This window comes from Pyrus communis, chromosome 5, assembly GCF_041283825.1.
Source record: "Pyrus communis isolate YQ-2024b chromosome 5, ASM4128382v1, whole genome shotgun sequence".
Classification (NCBI taxonomy): domain Eukaryota; kingdom Viridiplantae; phylum Streptophyta; class Magnoliopsida; order Rosales; family Rosaceae; genus Pyrus; species Pyrus communis.
In genome coordinates this window covers 19,783,294-19,790,953 of record NC_142569.1, presented here as the reverse complement: position 1 = coordinate 19,790,953, position 7,660 = coordinate 19,783,294, and the positions used below count along the sequence as shown (strand labels likewise).

The 7,660-nt window shown below is 38.7% G+C and overlaps 1 long non-coding RNA gene and 1 pseudogene across 1 annotated transcript; both read right to left on the bottom strand.

The window, feature by feature from the left end:
• Positions 1 to 260: 260 nt before the first annotated feature.
• LOC148696948 (uncharacterized) lies at positions 261 to 2,551 on the bottom strand (annotated as a pseudogene).
• Positions 2,552 to 4,266: 1,715 nt separating this feature from the next.
• Positions 4,267 to 7,376, bottom strand: LOC148696947 (uncharacterized). The gene is made up of 2 exons (XR_015962932.1): positions 6,635 to 7,376; positions 4,267 to 4,688 (listed from the first exon to the last, which is right to left on the bottom strand). It is a non-coding gene; the product is annotated as an uncharacterized LOC148696947 (long non-coding RNA).
• Positions 7,377 to 7,660: the final 284 nt, after the last annotated feature.

Sequence of the window (7,660 nt, the reverse complement as noted above, 5' to 3'; positions counted from 1 at the left end):
GTTGCTCTTGGCATGATGTTTATGGCCGACCCATCATGAACAAGCATGCAGTTGACTTTGTGTTCCCTTACGTACCCTGAGATGAAGAGATGACGGTTGTGAGACTTTGAACCCAGCAGTAAGTCTTCGTCAGTGAAGTTGATTGCGTCATGGGTGGCACAACATGTGGCACATTCATGTGGCTGAAGCTTCAAGCCTTTGTCATTACTTTCTTGCACTTCGTGGTTGCCGGGACTTGCCAAGACTGCTGCTAGTACTCTTCACATCTTTTTTGGCAATTGTAGTGCTTCCTCGATGCTAAAGTGTGTTGACAGACCTTCTTCGGGTGTGAGGGTCATTTCTACCTCAGTGGCGATATCTTTGCCTTTTGAGGGCTCTTCTATTTCTACTTCAACCATGTGACAGGCGATGGTAGTGTACTGTTGGAAAAAGTCCTTTGGGAAGTACTCGTGCAAGGAAACGGGAATGCGTGGCTCCTGCTCCATAGGTTTCCCAGCATATGTTGTCTTATCAACCTTTTTGTTTCTTTTAAGCTTCCTATTGTTGCGGCGGTGGTGATTTCCTCTTTGTTCCACCTTTGGCTGTATGACTCGTGGTTTTGGCTTCCTTGTCTTTTTGTAGGTTACCAATGTCCATCCTTCTACATCATCGATATGTGCATCTTGGTCGCTTTCCCTCGGTGATGGTTGTGCAGGAAGTGCTGTGCAGCTTGAGCATTCACGGGAATGGTCAGGTGTTGCTTGGAGAGGCACGGGATCGAACGATCTAAACGCAATTGTAGTGGTATGTGTTACGGCCGTGTCGTCAAGGTCGAGCTCAATTTGTACTTGTTGTGCTAGCTTCATGAAGAGATCTTTAAGAACGAAGCACTTGCCAACAAAATGGCTCACAATGCGATGGTACTTGCAGTACCTAGGATCGTTTATGCGATTCATCTTTTCAGGATGCTTGGATTTGGGTAGCTCGATCACCTTTTTTTCCAACAAGTCGTCTAACATTGCAGCCATGTCAGAGTCAGGAAAAGGGTACGTTTTCTGTTCCAGCTCCTTCAAGGTGCTATTGTACCTGTCTTGGGTGTGAGAAGGCTCACCTTTCTTTATCTCGTTTGCTTTCTTCTTGAAGGAGATCTTGATGGGCACTGAGGAGGTCTTGATGGGGGTAGTGTTGATGGTGAAAGCTTCCTTAGCGGGCTTCTTCGCAGTCTTGTCTACATTTGGGGCGAACACTTTATCCTTCTTGAAGCTAGTGTTCGGCTCCTTCTTGTGATTGGGGATACTCAGCTCCATGTCGTGGGAACGAGTTACCAGTTCCTCAAATGTTCTCGGTTTTATGCCTTGGAGGATGTAATGTAACCCCCAGTGCATGCCTTGAACGCATATTTTAATGGCGGAGGTTTCAGAAAGCCGATCTTTGCAATCCAGACTTAAGGAGTGCCATCTATTGATGTAGTTGACGACAGGTTCATCCTTCCACTGTTTCGTACTGGTCAGCTCTAGCATGCTTACAGTGCGGCGAGTGCTATAGAAGCGGTTGAGGAATTCCCTGTCTAGCTGATCCCAACTGTTGATAGACTCGAGTTCGAGGTCAGTGTACCAGTCAAAAGCATTACTTTTCAGGGAACGCACGAATTGTTTGACGAGGTAGTCTCCCTCTGTCCCAACATTGTTGCAAGTTTCAATGAAATAGGCGACATGTTGCTTTGGGTTGCCTTTTCCATCGAACTGCATGAATTTTGGGGGCTGATAACCCCTTGGCATTTTCAAAGCATCAATCTTCTTAGAGTAAGGTTTTGAGTACAGTACGGAGTCATGTAAGCTTTCTTCGTATTATGTCTTGATGGTGCTTGTGATCATTTCCTGTAGTTGCTGGATGGAGAAAGATCCCACAAATGCCGTTGCTTGGTCTAGCTTCAGCTTCTCTTCGACTTTCTCCGCTGGAGGCTTATCTTCTTCGTCGACTTCTTTCTTTAATGGACCAACATTTGGGTCGACTTTCACGTCGAGCCGCGCATCTAGTTAGTTGACGAGTGGGACGATCTACAAGTCCTTCTTTTCCACAGTTCGTGTGAGCTTTGCGATTGCTTCATTCATTTGAGCTAGCTGCTCCTCGGTTGAAGTTGCTCCAATGGTCATGACTTGCATGGTTGTACTGCTGCTTGAGTCAGCATCGGAGAGTAGGGACTCTAGGTATTTCCTCGGGTTCTCCCCTCTTGGCGCCCTTAGCGAGGCTAAGGTGATCACAGGCTCGTGCCTCATGTGCTCTTCTTCTTTTGACAGAGTTAATGCAGGGGTGGAAGCCGCGACAAAAATAGCTCTTGCCTTGCTTTGGGTTGTGATGCCCGAAGTATCACTACTTGTGGCGATGATGTTCTTGTTCTTTGCTTTGATCGCAGGAACATCTTGATCATTTCTTGATGCCATTTGCACTTTTTGATGATTTGGGGATAGAGATGAGAGGTAGAGGTCCCACCGGGCGTGCCAAATTTGTAAACATGAATTTTCCTTAAACAAGAATACGTGTACAAAATATATTTTGTATTAATGATTTTGGGTTTACAATCTCTTTGTAATTTGATCCTCTGATTCTATCTTCGTAAGGTGTAGGTTTGTGGATGAGCTGTTGATCCAAAGGGCCGTCAGGGTTTGATCTTAGGATGAACAGGTGATGAACGATGAACACTTTCTTCAAGGGCCGTCAGGGCTTGATCTCGAAGGTTGATGGAAGTGTCTTCAAAGGTCGTCGGGGCTTGATCTCGAAGGTTGAGGAAAATTTCTTCAAGGGCCGTCGAGGCTTGATCTTGAAGGAGGATTTGACGAAGAATGAAGAGGGTTTTACTGATCCTTCGGGATTTGCTTGAGAGCTTTAGAGTTTCAAAGCTTCAAGATTTTGGTGTGATGTAAATTCCTCATTTTTCTCTTGATGGAGAAGCCTATTTATAGGCTTTGAGAGTGAATCACCATCATCCATTTTTTTGGTCAAGTGAGTGGATGTTGTAGGTGAAATAAACGAAGTTGGTAGGTGAAGTAAGTGTGTGATGTAGGTGAAATGAATGGAGTTTGTAGGTGAAATGAGTGTGTGATGTAGGTGAAATGAATAAAGGTTGTAATTTTAATGCATTGGTCAACGTTTGTTTGACTGAAATTTCGATGTCTACAATATGTTACATAATTTTTCCTTGATATGGTTCTAGTTTGAAGCCTTGTTTAGGTTTAGTTATCTATATAGAACTATTGACATGCTCAGAATCATGAGATACACTATTTATTGAAGAGCATGGAGATATTGGAAGGAGTACCTGAAGTTGTGCTGAATCAAGGACAGGAAGCAAATGAGATGTATCATCGTAATTGAAAAGAGTATGGCGTGATGAAGACTGTTCTACACTTGTACTTAGACTTCTCACACTTGAATTCCTAGAATTACCAAGAGATGTAGAACCATTATTAAATTTATTCACAGGTTGAGTAGACATTGAACCAGAATCAATCCGAGACTCTAAGTCTACTTTATGAGTTGAAACTGGAATTGGAATTACTATAGTAACTTCTTTGAAACAGGCTCTGCCTCATCCTGATTCTTCCAAAGAGAAACGATTGATGAACGAAACGAAGCAATGCCTTTTCCAACCCCGACTAAAAGGGAGAGGGCTTCTCGCCCGCTCATCGTAATGTTAAACTTGGCATAGACTGTCTAACCATTGGAGCACAATGTTTTTGAAGAGATGGAAATACAATCTCATAAAAAGTTACATGAATTGAGATAATGCACTTTTGAGTATTTATGTTACAACAAATCACACCTTTTCATCCTATTGAATATCCCAAGAATGTACATCTTTCAGTTCTCACTTGCAGCTTATTTGAATTATATGGTCTAAGCCAAAGATATACTGAAGTGCCAAAAATCTTCAATGCAGTCAAATTTGGATACTTATCATATAACTTGTATGGAGAATTCATTGATAATAATTGACAAGGCATTTTGTTTATAAGAAACACAAAATGAGCATAAGCTAGATACCAGAACTCAAGAGATAAACTAGCAGTTGTCAACAAAGTGATAGTAGTCTCAACTATGTGTCAATGCTTCCTCTTAGCAATTCCATTTTGTTGAGGGGTATAAGGACAATAAATCATTTGTTGTATTCCTTTAGTTTTTAGAAATGTAGAGAAGGATTTGCTTGTATACTTCCCTCCACCATTACTTTGAAAAAATTTGATTCTAGTCCCAAATTGAGTAACTACCAGATTTATTGCACATTGGGCAAATCCAAACAAACCTTGTATATTCATCCACAAATATTATATAATATATGTCCTCTTCTAGAGATTTTACAAGTGATGGTCCCTAATAGCTATGTGTAATTTTGCAAAAGGAACCAAACAATGATTAACCCTAGAAGGAAATGGAATTCTAGACATTTTTCCTTTCAAGCAAGGAGTACAGACACTATGATTCTTATCTAAAGACACATTTACATTTGACTACTTTAACATTCTAGACAATGTTTCATTTGATGGATGGCCTAGTCTTTGATCCCCCACATTTGATTTTACTAACTGACCAAGAAGAGCACTTGAATTCTGAAAAACTGATTGCAATCCCTGAGATTGATGAACAACTGGTATGTGAAACAGCTCTTGTAGCCTACTTTTTCCTTGATACAGTATCTGCCTTGTCTTCTTGTCCTGCACAAAGAATTGAGTTTCATCATAAATAAACCTATTATCAGCACATAACTGTTTAACAGATAATAGGCTTCTAGCAAACTTAGGTATATGTAACACATTTTTAAGAACAAGAGAATGAGAATTCGTTTTAAGAGATATGGGTCCAATATTTTTGACAGACAACTCTGTGCCATTTCCAATAGTCTTGTTAGAACCTTCAAAAGGTTGCACTTGAGCCTGAGAATTGATATTTGCAGTCATGTGGTGGGATGCACCAGTGTCAACAATCCAAGAATTATTTGGATGAAATTGTGATGTTTGCTGTGCTACCATTGCATTCAGAGAAGGAGGTGGAGGCTGTCCCTAATAAGTGAATTACCTATGTGAAAACACTCCAGAGCTGAATGCCCTATTTTACCACAGATTTGACATTCTAGCATGAAACCTTGAGAAGGAGAACCAGTGTTCCTTTGAAAGCAATCAGCTGCAATATGCCTTCTCTTGTTACAAATTTGACACTCAATGGCAATATTAGTTATATTTTGAGTATTATCAGACCAACTACCAATATACTTCCCCTAAAACCACCATAATTATACCCTTTACCTTTGTAACCACCATTATTCTTAAAACTGTTTTTTCCTTATATGTAGAGCCAAATTGATAACCATTTGCAAGGAATCTTGAACCAGAATTATTGTTAGTGCCACCAACAACCCCATAGCCATATGGCATTTGAGAAAAATGGAGCTGGTTGCTTTGGTTCAAATCCAGGAGGAATGTAAGTTTCAGGAGGAAATTGAATTGGAACCTGAGTAGGATTGTAATTATAAGCACTAGGAATAATAACTCCAGCATTTGTAGAAGGAATATGACTATGCTCTTGTGGATTTGAAGATGAACTAGAAGCCTTAGAATTGTTGCTAGAAGAACCACTTGTACAATTAGACCATTCACTGTAAAATTTAGACATATTTTTTTGTTAAGAAATTTTCCCGTCAAGTACTTTCTCAGAACCAAGAATTGTTGAGCCCTAAACTCTGTTAAAGTAGTAGATAACTCTCTGCCTAAAATGACAGTCCTGATAATAGCATACTCTTTTGGCAAACCAGCAAGACCAACTATCATTCCATCATTATCAGAAACAAATTCCCTTGCAGCACTTAGTTGTTCTCTTATACTTTTCAACCTTAACAAATACTTATCGATGGAATCAGATCCTTTTGAATAGTATGAAGCTTAGTATTTAAATGATTCACCTTAGATTTTGACACATAAGCATATCTGTCAACCATATTAGACCAGGCCTCATTTGCATTTTTACATCTTAGAACATATTCCATAGCTTCATCAGAGAGTGTTGCTAATAACAAACTAAGCAATGCCATATCAGTTGACTCTCAACCCAAAAAAAGCTTGTGTTATTTCCTTTGTAACTCTAGTCTCTGTATGAATTACAAATTTTGGTGGGCACACAGTTGTGCCATCAAAATGACTAAATAACTTATGACCTTTCAAAACAGCCGTAAATTGAAATGAGCATTTCAAGAAATTATCATCTTTCAGCTTTATTGTGAGCATACCTAAGAAATTCTCTACTTTAACCACTGAATTAGACATTTTCACAAATCTTTGAAGAAACACTGTAAGATTTTATTTCAACTAGAAAGAATGATACTTTTTCAGCAAACAATGTATAGAAAGACTGATAATTTCTTAAGACTCAAGAAAGAATGACACTTTCTTGATTAAAAAAAAAAAAAAGAAAAAAAAACTTCACTCTGAGTCCAAGAACATGAAAGTCTGAACACAAATCTCACAAAAATCATCTAACTTGTAGAAAACCCCAACATTCAAGATTTAATAAAAAATTTGCAGAATACCAAATATAACTAGATTCAATCAATCCACATTGCATCACAAGCAAGAACCTGAAATATGTAATATGAAAGAAACAATATCACCTAATCAGATGAACTCGAACACCTTCAAGAATTCAAGAGAAAGCTTGAACACCTTCAAGAACCCAGAAAATCCCAAAACACCTTTAAGAATTCATACTGCAATAGAACATCGATTGCAAGAACCCAAATCGCAGAAAATTGGAGATTGAGAACAGCAAAAAACTAACGGAAGACCTCAAGATCGGACATGGCCACAAGGCATGGCCAGTTATGATACCATAATACCCTTTCAGAATATGTGCTAGAGCTATGAAATTGAGAAAACAGAGATAGACGAGAAGAGAGAGATTTGAGAGAGAGAAATTGTAAACTTCGGATATTTCACATTAATATCAAATGATTAATACACAATGGTTTTATAGAAACCATTCTTACAATTACAATAACTATATTGCCCTCTAACAATCTCCAATCACAACTAACTCAATCAATTACAAATTGACAAATATCATCATCTTAGCATGGCTATTATTTCAAGTCTTCAATGTTGTTGAAAAGGCACAACCACTGGAACGGAAAAAGACAGGATCAATACGATACGTACCAAAAATAACAAAAGCACATGTAATGGAAAGAAAAAGAAAACCCGATGAAAGCAATTGTTTACAACTTTTTTCTTCGTTCTCGTTTTTTCCTTCCACCTGAATCAAAGGTTAATTAGAAACCAATCTTCAACCTAAACCAAAGGTGCACTAGAAGAATCAAACTTGGTACTTGAATCAGAGGTGTGCTATAATACTTAGGTACTCAATACCTCATATACCAACTTTTTGATTGGACTCAATCAAAAAATGTAATGTGTTCTTTGTTTTTCAAAGTTCAAGAAAAATTAAATTTTATGCCTATTATTTTTAAAAACAATATGTTAAAATATTTGTTTGGACCTAAAATTATTGGGTTGGGCCGAGTATGGAATTGTTCTTGGCCCAGAAGCTTTGTTCGAGGATTTCTACAAATAAGTCGGTTCATGGGCCGCCTAACTAAAAGTTGGCCAAGCCCTGTTTGGAAAAGAATATTCCAGATGAA